The sequence below is a fragment of the Theropithecus gelada genome, chromosome 12 (assembly GCF_003255815.1).
Source record: "Theropithecus gelada isolate Dixy chromosome 12, Tgel_1.0, whole genome shotgun sequence".
Classification (NCBI taxonomy): Eukaryota; Metazoa; Chordata; class Mammalia; order Primates; family Cercopithecidae; genus Theropithecus; species Theropithecus gelada.
This window is the reverse complement of record NC_037680.1, coordinates 37,876,090-37,889,739: the sequence shown is the minus strand read 5'-3', so window position 1 is coordinate 37,889,739 and position 13,650 is coordinate 37,876,090.

Here is a 13,650-nt window from a genome sequence, read left to right as displayed (position 1 = left end):
ATGCCTTATGGATCCTGAGCAAGATGGTGGAATAGGAACAGCTCCAGCCTCCAGCTCCCAGTGCAAGTGACACAGAAGACAGGTGATTTCTGCATTTTCAACTGAGGTACCGGGTTCATCTCACTGGGGAGTGCCAGACAATCAGTGCTGGTCAGCTGCTGCAGCCTGACCAGTGAGAGCTGAAGCAGGGCAGGGCATCCCCTCACCTGGGAAGCGCAAGGGGGAAGGGAATCCCTTTTCCTAGCCAAGGGAAACTGAGACTTACAACACATGGAAAATCGGGTAACTCGTACCCTAATACTGTGCTTTACCAAGGGTCTTAGCAAATGGCACACCAGGAGATTATATCCCACACCTGGACCAGAGGGTGCCACATCCACGGAGCCTCCCTCATTGCTAGCACAGCAGTCTGAGATCTAACTGCAAGGCAGCAGCGAGGCTGGGGGAGGGGTGCCCACCATTGCTGAGGCTTAAGTAGGTAAACAAAGCTGCCAGGAAGCTCGAACTGGGTGGAGCCCACCACAGTTCAAGGAGGCCTGCCTGCCTCTGTAGACTCCACCTCTGGGGACAGGGCATAGCTAAACAAAAAGCAGCAGAAACCTCTGCAGATGTAAATGACCCTGTCTGACAGCTTTGAAGAGAGCAGTGGGTCTCCCAGCATGGAGGTTAAGATCTGAGAAGAGACAGACTGTATGCTCAAGTGGGTCCCTGATCCTTGAGTAACCTAACTGGGAGACATACCCAACTAGGTGCAGACCGACACCTCACACCTCACACAGCTGGGCACACCTCTGAAACAAAATTTCCAGAGCAAGAGTCAGACAGCAACACTCGCTGTTCAGCAATATTCTATCTTCTGCATCCTCAGCTGCTGATACCCAGGCAAACAGGGTCTGGAGTGGACCTCAAGCAAACTGCAACAGACATGCAGTTGAGGGTCCTGACTGTTAGAAGGAAAACTAACAAACAGAAAGGACACCCACACCAAAACCCCATCAGTACGTCACCATCATCAAAGACAAAAGGCAGATAAAACCACAAAGATGGGGAAAAAGCAGGACAGAAAAGCTGGAAATTCAAAAAATCAGAGCGCATCTCCCCCTCCAAAGGAACTCACCTCATCGCCAGCAACAGATCAAAGCTGGACGGAGAATGACTTTGACGAGTTGAGAGAAGAAGGCTTCAGTCGATCAAACTTCTCAGAGCTAAAGGAGGAACTACGTACCCAGCACAAAGAAACTAAAAATCTTGAAAAAGAATGGAAGAATGGATAATTAGAATAATCAATGCAGAGAAGGCCATAAATGAACTGATAGAGATAAAAACTATGACACGAGAATTATGTAACAAATGCACAAGCTTCAGTAACCGACTTGATCAACTGGAAGAAAATGTATCAATGATTGAAGATCAAATGAATGAAATGAAGTGAGAAGAGAAGTCTAGAGAAAAAAGAGGAAAAAGAAATGAACAAAGCCTCCAAGAAATATGGGATTATTTGAAAAGACCAAATCTACACCTGATTGGTGTGCCAGAAAGTGAGGGGGAAAAATGGAACCAAGTTGGAAAACATTCTGCAGGATATCATTCAGGAGAACTTCCCCAACCTAGTAAGACAAGCCAACATTCAAATTCAGGATATACAGAGAATGCCACAAAGATACTCCTCGAGAAGAGCAACTCCAAGATACATAATTGCCAGATTCATCAAAGTTGAAATAAAGGAAAAAATGTTAAGGGCAGCCAGAGAGAAAGGTCGGGTTACACATAAAGGGAAGCCCCTCAGACTAATAGCAGATCTCTCGGCAGAAACTTTACAAGTCAGAAGAGAGTGTGGGTCAATATTCAATATCGTTAAAGAAAAGAATTTTCAACCCAGAATTTCATATCCAGCCAAACTAAGTTTCATAATTGAAAGAGAAATAAAATCCTTTACAGACAAGCAAATGCTTAGAGATTTTGTCACCATCAGGCCTGCCCTACAAGAGATCCTGAAGGAAGCACTAAACATGGAAAGGAACAACCGGTACCAGCCATTGGAAAAACATGCCAAAATGTAAAGACCATCAATGCTAGGAAGAAACCACATCAACTAACGAGTAAAATAACCAGCTATTATCACAATGACAGGATCAAGTTCACAGATAACAATAATAACCTTAAATGTAAATAGACTAAATGGTCCAATTAAAAGACACAGACTGGCAAATTGGATAAAGAGTCAAGACCCATCAGTTTGCTGTATTCAAGCGACCCATCTCACATGCAGAGACACACATAGGCTCAAAATAAAGGGATGGAGGAAGATCTAACAAGCTAATGGAAAACATAAAAAAGGTAGGGGTTGTAATCCTAGTCTCTGACAAAGCAGACCTTAAACCGTCAGAGATCAAAAGAGACAAAGAAGGCCATTACATAATGGTAAAGGGATCAATTCAACAGGAAGAGCTAACGATCCTAAATATATATGCACCCAATACAGGAGCACCCAGATCATAAAGCAAGTCCTTAGAGACTTACAAAGAGACTTAGACTCCCACACAATAATAATGGGAGACTTTAACACCCCACTGTCAACATTAGACAGATCAACGAGACAGAAAGTTAACAAGGATATCCAGGAATTGAACTCAACTCTGCACTAAGCGGACCTAATAGACATCTACAGAACTCTCCACCCCAAATCAGCAGAATATACATTCTTCTCAGCACCACATCACACTTATTCCAAAATTGACCACATAGCTGGAAGTAAAGCACTCCTCAGCAGATGTAAAAGAACGGAAATTATAACAAACTGTCTCACAGACCACAGTGCAATCAAACTAGAACTCAGGACTAAGAAAATCAAAACCACTCAACTACATGGAAACTGAACAACCTGCTCCTGAATGACTACTGGGTACATAACAAAATGAAGGCAGAAATAAAGATGTTCTTTGAAACCAATGAGAACAAAGATACACCATACCAGAATCTCTGGGACACATTTAAAGCAGTGAGTAGAGCGAAATTTATAGCACTAAATGCCCATAAGAGAAAGGAGGAAAGATCTATATTTGATACCCTAACTTCACAATGAAAAGAACTAGAGAAGCAAGAGCAAACACATTCAAAAGCTAGCAGAAGGCAAGAAATAACTAAGATCACAGAAGAACTGAAGGAGATACAGACACAAAAAAACCCTTCAAAAAATCAATGAATCCAGGAGTTGGTTTTTTGAAAAGATCAACAAAATTGATAGACCACTAGCAACACTAATAAAGAAGAAAAGATAGAAGAATCAAATAGATGAAATAAAAAAATGATAAAGGGGATATCACCACCAACCCCACAGAAATACAAACTACCATCAGAGAATACTATACACACCTCTATGCAAATACACAAGGAAACCTAGAAGAAATGGATAAATTCCTGGACACTTACACTCTCCCAAGACTAAACCAGGAAGAAGTTGAATCCCTGAATAGACCAATAGCAGGCTCTGAAATTGAGGCAATAATTAATAGCCTACCAATGAAAAAAAGTCCAGGACCAGATGGATTCACAGCCGAGTTCTACCAGATGTACAAGGAGGAGCTGGTACAATTCCTTCTGAAACTATTCCAATCTATAGAAAAAGAGGGAATCCTCCCTAACACGTTTCATGAGGCCAATATCATCCTGATACCAAAGCCTGGCAAAGACACAACAAAAAAAGAGAATTTTAGACCAATATCCCTGATGAACATCGATGCAAAAATCCTGAATAAAATACTGGCAAACCGGATCCAGCAGCACATCAAAAAGCTTATCCATCATGATCAAGTGGGCCTCATCCCTGGGATGCAAGACTGGTTCAACATATGCAAATCAATAAACGTAATCCAACATATAAACAAAACCACATGATTATCTCAATAGATGTAGAAAAGGCCTTTTACAAAATTCAACAGTGCTTCATGCTAAAAACTGTCAACAAATTCGGTATTGATGGAATGTATCTCAAAATAATAAGAGCTATTTATGACAAACCCACAGCCAATATCATGCTGAATGGGCAAAAACTGGAAAAATTCCCTTTGACAACTGGCACAAGACAGGGATGCCCTCTCTCACCACTCCTATTCAACATAGTGCTGGAAGTTCTTGCCAGGGCAATCAGGCAAGAGAAAGAAATCAAGGGTATTCAGTTAGGAAAAGAAGAAGTCAAATTGTCCCTCTTTGCAGATGACATGATTGTATATTTAGAAAACCCCATCATCTCAGCCCAAAATCACCTTAAGGTGATAAGCAACTTCAGCAAAGTCTCAGGATACAAAATTAATGTGCAAAAATCACAAGCATTCTTATACACCAGTAACAGACAAACAGAGAGCCAAATCATGACTGAACTTCCATTCACAATTGCTTCAAAGAGAATAAAATACCTAGGAATCCAACTTACAAGGGATGTAAAGGACCTCTTCAAGGAGAACTACAAACCACTGCTCAATGAAATAAAAGAGGACATAAACAAATGGAAGAATATTCCATGCTCATGGATAGGAAGAATCAATATCGTGAAAATGGCCATACTGCCCAAGGTAATTTACAGATTCAATGCCATCCCCATTGAGCTACCAATGACTTTCTTCACAGAATTGGAAAAAAACTACTTTAAATTTCATATGGAACCAAAAAAGCCCGCATTGCCAAGACAATCCTAAGTCAAAAGAACAAAGCTGGAGGCATCACACTACCTGACTTCAAACTATACTACACGGCTACAGTAACCAAAACAGCATGGTACTGGTACCAAAACAGAGATATAGACCAATGGAGCAGAACAGAGCCCTTAGAAATAATACCTATTTAATAAATGGTGCTGGGAAAATTGGCTAGCCATAAACAGAAAGCTGTAACTGGATCCTTTCCTTACTCCTTATACGAAAATTAATTCAAGATGGATTAGAGACTTAAATGTTAGACCTAATACCATAAAAACCCTAGAAGAAAACCTAGGTAATACCATTCAGGACATAGGCATGGGCAAGGATTTCATGTCTAAAACACCAAAAGCAATGGCAACAAAAGCCAAAATTGACAAATGGGATCTAATTAAACTAAAGAGCTTCTGCACAGCAAAAGAAACTACCATCAGAGTGAACAGATAACCTACAGAATGGGAGAAAATTTTTGCAATCTACTCATCTGACAAAGGGCTAATATCCAGAACCTACAAAGAACTCAAACAAATTTACAAGAATAAAACAAACAACCCCATCAAAATATGGGCAAAGGATATGAACAGATACTTCTCAAAAGAAGACATTCATACAGCCAACAGACACATGAAAAAATGCTCATCATCACTGGCCATCAGAGAAATGCAAATCAAAACCACAATGAGATACCATCTCACACCAGTTAGAATGGCGATCATTAAAAAGTCAGGAAACAACAGGTGCTGGAGAGGATGTGGAGAAATAGGAACACTTTTACACTGTTGGTGGGATTGTAAACTAGTTCAACCATTATGGAAAACAGTATGGCGATTCCTCAAGGATCTAGAANGCACTATTCACAATAGCAAAGACTTGGAATCAACCCAAATGTCCATCAGTGACAGACTGGATTAAGAAAATGTGGCACATATACACCATGGAATACTATGCAGCCATAAAAAAGGATGAGTTTGTGTCCTTTGTAGGGACATGGATGCAGCTGGAAACCATCATTCTTGGCAAACTATCACAAGAACAGAAAACCAAACACCGCATGTTCTCACTCATAGGTGGGAACTGAACAATGAGATCACTTGGACTCGGGAAGGGGAACATCACACACCAGGGCCTATCATGGGGAGGGGGCAGGGGGGAGGGATTGCATTGGGAGTTATACCTGATGTAAATGACAAGTTGATGGGTGCTGACAAGTTGATGGGTGCAGCACACCAACATGGCACAAGTATACATATGTAACAAACCTGCACGTTATGCACATGTACCCTAGAACTTAAAGTATAACAATAATAATAATAAAAAAAAATTTGTTGAATGATGAATGAACAAATATTCAATCAGGACTCGCAGAGTTTTTTAGGAGTGGTAGAATCTGTTTTTCTTTCCTCTCCTTTCTCTTCCTCCTCCCCTCAACTACCCCATTCTCATCCACTAAAACCCCTAACTTCAGCAGCAAATAAAAGATCTTTTCTATAAGACACATTATTCCAGGAAGATGAAATAAATGTACTTTTCCTTATTCCACCTATTAGGTAAAACTAAAAGCCCTGGACACAATATGTAAAGCAAACACAGGAAGTCTCTGAAAGGTGGAGAGAAGATTCCTTGCTAGGAACATCAAAACCCAAAGAACAACATGGTCGTGTGTTCCTTGGGATTCATTTTTGCCTAATATATCTGAGACCTGCAGCTGAAGAAGCCAGAAACAAGAAAATATCAACACGCATGGGCAAAATAGCCTGAACAAAAGCTTGTTCTCTCTAGCTGAAGGCCAGGAAAAGGGTGGCCTAGTCAGACAGAAAATTTTTAGACAAGAAGAACTCTATTCCAGCCTAACCCCACAGAAAAAGCTGTTGCTCCACTCTCATCCATGCCAATGAAGACCACGTGGGGAGCCTACATTTCCACCCTCATGAGACAGTAATGAGGTGCTCCAATACGCTCACCAGAGTGGTATCAAAGAAAGCCAAGTAGGGTGCCAGGACGTTCATCCCTCTGGCCAATAACATGATCTCCTCCTCCCTGCAGTGTGAGTAAAAACCACACAAGGAGCCAGAACTTCTGCCCCCATCAAGCAGTAATGAGGCACCCTCCTCACCCCACTGAGGTAGTGTTAGAGGAGGCCTACTAAAGAATCAAGACTTTCACCATCACCCAGCAATAATGAGGCCACCTCCACCACAGTGTCAATGGAGCCAGAATCCCCACCCTCACCCAGCAGTAATAGGTAGTTCCTCCCATTCAAGTGTCAACAAGGTCAATTGGAGAAACTAGACTTCCATTATGCATGATATTAACAAGGTGGCACCTCCCTCCTTCCACTACTAGAGTGGTGTCAGAGAAGGCCAGTCAAAATGGAAGGTTTAAATAAGATTTAGAGTCTCATAACATAATATGAAAATGTCCAGATTTCAATCAAAAATCACACATCATACTAACAACCAGAAAGGTCTCCACTGAATGAAAAAAAGTAATAGATGCCAACAACCGATGACAAAGGTGCTAGAATTACCTAACAAATATTTTAAAGCAGTCATTATAAACATGTTTCAATGAGTAATTACAAACAGGCTTGAAACAAATAAAAAATAAAAAGCTTTAGCAAAGAAAAAGAATGTCGCAACAAACAAATGAAAGACATAAAGAAGAAGCAATTGAAATTTAGAACTGAGATATAGTAACTGAAATTTTAAAAAGCTCAGTGAATAAGTTCAACAGCAGAATGGAGGAAATAGAGGAAAGAAATCATGAACAGAAAGAATGAACAATACAAATTACTCAATACAAACAACATAGAGAAAAAAGACTTGAAAAAAGTGAACACGCTTCAGGAACCTTTGGAAGCATTTTTTAAATGTAAAATTTGTGCCACTGAAGTCCTGGAAGGAGAGAAAAATGAGGGCAGGGATGAAAAAGTACTTAAAGAACTAATGGCTGAAAACTTCCCACATTTAGCAAGAAACATAAAACTACAAATTCATGAAGTTGAGTGAACCCCAAACAAGATAACAAAATAATACACAGGAAGACACACCATAATTAAAATTATGAAAACTAAAGACAAAGTGTTGAAAGCAGCCATGACACTGTACACGTAGGGGAAAACAATTTGAATAACAGTGAGTTTCTCCCTGGAGAAACCATGGAGGCCAGAAAGAAGTGGCACAGTATCTTTCAAGTGAAAAGAACTGTCAACCCAGAACTTTACACCCAGTGAAATTACCCTTCAGGAATTAAGGAGAAAGCAGTACATTCTCAGGTAAAGGAAAATTAGGATAGTTTTTCAAAAGTAGACCTACCCTAAAATAACAGCTTTTAAAAGCTCTCTAAACACAAATGTTAAAAGAAGGAAGCTTGGAACATCAGAAATGAAAAAAGGATGCAGCAACAGAAATATGAGTAAATAAAATGGGCTTTCCTTTGCCTCCTGAGTTTTCTAAATTATGATAGACCATTGAAACAAAAATTATAAGACTCTATTACATGGTTCTAAATGTAGATGTAGAGTACATGACAATTATAAACAAAGGAGAGGAAAAGGATGCAGGTAGCATTCATATACTTTACACAAACTGGTAAAACAATGATGCCAGTAGATTGTGATAAACTATATATGTTTCAACACCTAGAGCAAACTTTAAAAAAAAATTATACAAAGAGATACACTAAAAAACACTATAAATAAAACAAAATGGAACACTAAAACTTGTTCAAACAACCCACTAGAAGACAAGAAGAAAACAGAGAGCTGAGAAAAGAGAACAAACATAAAAGAAAAAATATAGGGTAAATTTAAGTCCTGTTGAAATAGGAACAGTTCATGTGCCGGGGGTGTGGCTCGCTTCTTCATGACCCGCTGCTCGAAACCCCTAGGGATAGCAGGCAGACGGGTAGGTCATGGGGAACGTGGGCTCTTACCCTATGGCAGGGTCTAGGGGTGAATGTTTACAGCTCCTGAGGCCCCAGTGGGCATGTGTTACAGTGTGCTCTTTCAGTGTAGCCGTTCAAAAGCGGCTTGTGTTAACCAGTGCAAATTGCCTTATCGCAAGGACAGAGGGCTTTCTGTATCCCAGGGTCTTGCCTTAGTGTACCAGAAAAATCGGATCACACATGGACTTGGAGAATGACTGCAAGGTTTTTTATTGAGTGGTGGTAGCTCTCATCGAGGTGAATGGGGAGGCCCAGAAGGGGGATGGAGTGGGAAGGTGGTTTTCCCCTGGAGTTGGGGTGCCCAGCGGCCAGACTATCCTCCAACCACTCCAGCCAAATTCCCCTCAGGTCGGCATTGTTCTGCCAGTTGATGGCCCGCCAGCAACTGCTGGTGCCTGTCAGTGTGCTCTTCAGCCAATGTGTTCTTCCCAACGTTAAACCATTTGTGTGTTCTTCCACCAGTGTGATCCTCTCGACGTCCAGCCACTTGCATCTCTGCCCACCAGGGTCTCAGGGTTTTTACAGGAACAGGATGGGGGCATAGCAGGCCAGGTGGTCTTGGAAAATTCAACATTTGGGCACGAAAACAGAAATGCCTGTCCTTACGTAGGTCCATGGGCACAGGCCCGGGGATGGAATGCTGGCCAGGGACCCCAGCCTTCTCCTCCTAGCATTTCCCTGCTCCCTATCCCATATCACTAATGAAAAAAATCAAAAAACAAAAAAACAGTGGATGAATAGATTTTAAAACAACAAAAACATACAGGCTAGGGGTAGTGGTTCATTCCTGTAATCCTAGTGCTTTCAGGAGGTTGAGGCAGGAGGATTGCTTGAGGCAAGGAGTTTGAGATCAGCTTGGGCAACATAGCAAGACCTCCATCTTTACCAAAAATATAAAACAAACTTAGCCCAGCATGGTGGTATGTGCTTATAGTCCCAGCTACTCGGGAGCCTGAGAGGGGAGGATCACTTAAATCCCTTGATCACTTGAGCAGTTTGAGGCTGCAGTGATCTATAATCACACCTCACTCCAGCCTGGGTAACGAGTGAGACTCTGTCTCTAAAGAAAGAGAGAGAGAGAAGACACAAATCACCAATATCAGGAATGAAACAGGAAGTTTCACTAAAGACCCTACAGCCACAAAAACGATAATAAAGAAATACTATGAACAACACTACAAACATAAATTTGACAACTTAGATGTAATGAACCAATTCCCCAACAAACCCGAATCACCATAACTCACCCAATATGAAATACATAATTTGAAAATCTATATCACCACTAAAATAATTGAATTTTTAACTAAAAAAAAAAAAAAGAAATCTGCAGGCCTAGGTGGGTTCACTGGAAAATTTCACAAAATATTTGAAGAATAATAACACCAATTCTACATAATCTTTTGCAGAAAATAGAAAGGGAAGAAACATTTTCCAATACGTTTTATGAAGATAGTATTACACTTAGCCCAAAACCAAAGATAGGACCAAAAATAAAAAAAATAAAAACTACCATGTTAATGCATTGAAATAATATATTAAAGATGTTAATTCTCCCCAAATTGATGCATAGGTTTAATGCAATTCTTATCAGAATCTCAGTAGGTATTTTTTTTATATTTAGACAAGACTATTTTACTATTTATATGAATAATCAAAGAACTAGAATAGCTAAAACAATTTTTTAAAAGAAGAATGAAGAAGAATCAATATACCTAATTTCAGAACTATTTATATAACAATAGTAATCAAGACTAAGTGATATTGGTCTACAGATACATACATCAGTGGAATAGAACAGAGAACACAGAAATAGAGCCATATAAATATGCCCAAATGGTTTTTGACAGTAGTACAAAAGCAATTCAGGGACGAAAGACAGACTTTTCAACAAACTGTGTTGGAGCAATTGGAAACCCATAGGCAATAAAATGAACTTCAACCTAAATCTCACACTTTGTATAAAAATTAACTCAAAATGAGTTATATACATTAAAATAAAGTATAAAATAGTAAAACTTTTAGAAAAAAACCATAGGAGAAAATCAAGATCTAGGGTTAGGCAAAAAGGTTCTAAGATTTGACACCAAAAGCATAATCAATAAAAGGAAAAAAATGACAAACTGGACTTCCTCCAAATTAAAAACTTTTTCTCTTTGACATACAGAATGGGAGAAAAAATTTGCAAACTATGCATCCAACAAATGTCAAGTACCCAGAATCTGTAAGGAACTTAATTAAATTAATAAGTAAAAAAACAACCCCATTAAAAAATAGACAAAGTACATGAACTGAAAGTTCTCAAAGGAAGTCATACACACAGCAAACAAGCATATGAAAAAATGCTCAACATCACTAATCATTAGAGAAATGCAAATCAAAACCACAATGAGATACCACCTCTCACTAGTCAGAATGGCCATTATTAAAAAGTCAAAAAACAACAGATGCTGGCAGGGTTGCAGAGAAAAGGGAATGCTTATATACTGCTGGTGAGAATGTAAACTAGTTCAGTCACTGTGGAAAGCAATATATAACCAAAGGAATATCAGTTGTTCTACTATAAAGACACATACACTTGTATGTTTATCACAGCACTATTCACACAATGGTAAAGACATGGCATCAACCTAGATGCTCAGCAATGGTGGGCTGGATAAAGAAAATATGGCATATATACACCATAGAACACTACACAACCATAAAAAAAAGAATGAAATCATGTTCTTTGCAGCAACATGGATGCTGCTTGGGGCCATTATACTAAACAAATTAATGCAGGAACAGAAAACCAAATACCACATGTTCTTACCTATAAGTAGAAGCTACACATTGAGTGCACATGTACACAAAGAAGGGAACAATAAACATTGGAGCCTACTTGAGAGTGGAGGATGGGAGGACAGTGAGAATGGAGGGGGGGAAACTATGTATTAGGTACTTTGCTCACTACCTGGATGATGAAATAATTTGTACACCAAACCCAAGAGACACACAATTTACCCATGTAACAAACCTGAACATGTACTCCAAAAACTAAATAAAAGTTGGAGGCGTATCAGAATTAATGTACATTGTGTAATAAATTCTTGTACTCTGAGTTTTTTTAATGTTGCTCTTTGAAAGATTCTGTTACTAAGATGAAAACACAAACTATAGACTGTGAGAAAACATTTGCAAACCACATATCCAAAAAATGATGATACATTAAATATAAAAAGAACTCTTAAAAACTCAGCACTTAAAAAAATCTATTAGAAAATGGGCAAAAGGGCCAGGCACAGCAGCTCACACCTGTAATCCCAGCACTTTGGGAGGCTGAGGCGGGCAGACCACTTAGGTCAGGAGTGGCCAGCATGGTGAAACCCCATGACCACTAAAAATACAAAAAAAAAATAGCTGGGCATGATGGCAGGCAACTGTAATCCCAGCTACTGGAGATGCTGAGGCTAAAGAATTGCTTCAACCTGAGAGGCAGAGGTTGCACTCCAGCCTGGGTGACACGGTGAGACTCCATCTCAACAAAACAAAACAAAACAAAACAAAACAAAAAACAGAAAATGGGCAATGGGCATGAAAAAACATTTCACCAAAGAGGATACACAGATGGCAAAGAAGCACATAAAAAGATATTCAATATCACCAGTTATTAGTGGCATAGCAAATTAAAACCATGAGATACAACTGCACACCTATCAGAATGTTTAAAATTAAAAATAGTGACAAAATCAAATGCTGGTAACAATGCAGAGAAACTCATACATACTGTATGGTACCATTTATATAACATTCTTGAATGATAATATTACAGAAGTAGAGAACATACTAGGGTTATTAGGGATTAAGGAAGGGGTGGGGAGCAGGAAGAAATTGGGTGTGGGTATAAAAGGGAAACATGAGGGACCCTTGTGGTGATGGAAATGTTCTGTATCATGACTGTATCAATATCAATCTCCCAATGTTACCCAATGGTTACATCTTGTAAAACTATAGCATAATATCACAATATTGTAAGAGTAAGGGTACACAGGATCTCTCTGTATTATTTCTTATAAGTATACGTAAATGTACAATAAAATCCAATTTCTAAGTTTTAAAAAAAAAATCATTTTTCTTAAAGAACTAGAATAAGGAAACAATAGTGAGTATCCCATAGTCAACAAAATACATTTCCTAAATATAGTGTTAAATCGAAGAATGATTAAACAACTAGGCAATTCCTATTGGTCTATGCTTCATCTAATGGATAGCCCTGTCTTGACCGTGCAGGTAATTAAAACCCAACTCAACATCCTTGTTTTGTGTCATGATGGGCAACGCAAGTTTAGTGTAAAGGGTCACAAGGAACCTTAGAGGTCATCCAATTCAACTTTTTCATTTTACAGAAGAAAAAATTGAGGGAAGATGGGTGACCAGATTTTATGAAATTCAGGGAAGATGGCTGACTAGATGTAGGTAGTATGTGCCTCTTCCACAGAGAGGAATCAGAATAGTAAGTAGATACTCACCTTTTGAAGAGATGGTCTAGGAGAGCATGCTGGGATTCACAGAGAATAGATGGGAAGCATCAGAAGTAAGTAGAGGATCTGAGGCATCTTGCTCAGCCAGATACTCACTAAGAGCTGGGAGAGGCTTCTAAACACAGGGAAACAGGAAGAGAGAAACCCCAAGGGCTTAGCTTTTATGACCTTGACTACAGGGGAGACCCCTGACCCACTAGGCCCTTGAGCCTGACGTACAGAGCTGCCTAAAGATTGCACAGAGACATTGCTCCAGAAAGGAAACCCACATGAAATCCCACAGGCATCCAGGCCTAGAGCAGCCTCAGCAAGGTGCCACTTTGAGATCTTAGCTACAGGGGACCTACAGATGTGGCTGCTGCCACTGCGCAGCTCCAAGCAGGGAAATGGGAGACTAGGTTCTCCCTTTCTCCTCTGGGAGGGTCTCTACTGCCCAGATGCAGTATGCTATTGAGACCGAGATGTGAGTGGCCGGTCCTCTCCACAGCTTCCTG